This window comes from Triticum aestivum, unplaced genomic scaffold, assembly GCF_018294505.1.
Source record: "Triticum aestivum cultivar Chinese Spring unplaced genomic scaffold, IWGSC CS RefSeq v2.1 scaffold36436, whole genome shotgun sequence".
NCBI lineage: Eukaryota > Viridiplantae > Streptophyta > Magnoliopsida > Poales > Poaceae > Triticum > Triticum aestivum.
This window is the reverse complement of record NW_025312737.1, coordinates 1-549: the sequence shown is the minus strand read 5'-3', so window position 1 is coordinate 549 and position 549 is coordinate 1. Positions and strand designations below refer to the sequence as shown.

The 549-nt window shown below is 52.6% G+C and overlaps 1 non-coding gene across 1 annotated transcript; it reads right to left on the bottom strand.

Annotated features, from left to right (window-relative positions):
- Nucleotides 1-193: 193 nt before the first annotated feature.
- On the bottom strand, nucleotides 194-312 carry LOC123179689 (5S ribosomal RNA). Its single transcript, XR_006490554.1, has one exon. It is a non-coding gene; the product is annotated as a 5S ribosomal RNA (ribosomal RNA).
- Between the last annotated feature and the right edge of the window lie 237 nt (nucleotides 313-549).

The following is a 549-nucleotide window of genomic DNA, read 5'->3' as shown; positions in this document are numbered from 1 at the left end:
TTTAACGCGGTTTCCACCCCTCCCTCTCAACCGCACCAGTGCACGCTTGCCGCGCCACAACGCCGACGCTGGACCCGTGAATCGTGAGCACCCAGCTATGACTTACCGCACTCGTGCAAAATAATAAAACACGGTAAATATATTACTTACACATGCGTTTTGTTTTGCAAGCGGCGCGAAAAAAATTAAAAAGGGAATGCAACACGAGGACTTCCCAGGAGGTCACCCATCCTAGTACTACTCTCACCCAAGCACGCTTAACTTCGGAGTTCTGATGGGATCCGGTGCTTTAGTGCTGGTATGATCGCATCCGACATGTTACCCCGGTCTTCGTCCCTTATCCTTGCCCCTCCCAGCTCCACTACAAAGACGATTGTACATTGCTTTGGCCGCTCCCTTTCAACTACGGAGACGAGTTTAACGCGGTTTCCACCCCTCCCTCTCAACCGCACCAGTGCACGCTTGCCGCGCCACAACGCCGATGCTGGACCCGTGAATCGTGAGCACCCAGCTATGACTTACCGCACTCGTGCAAAATAATAAAACACG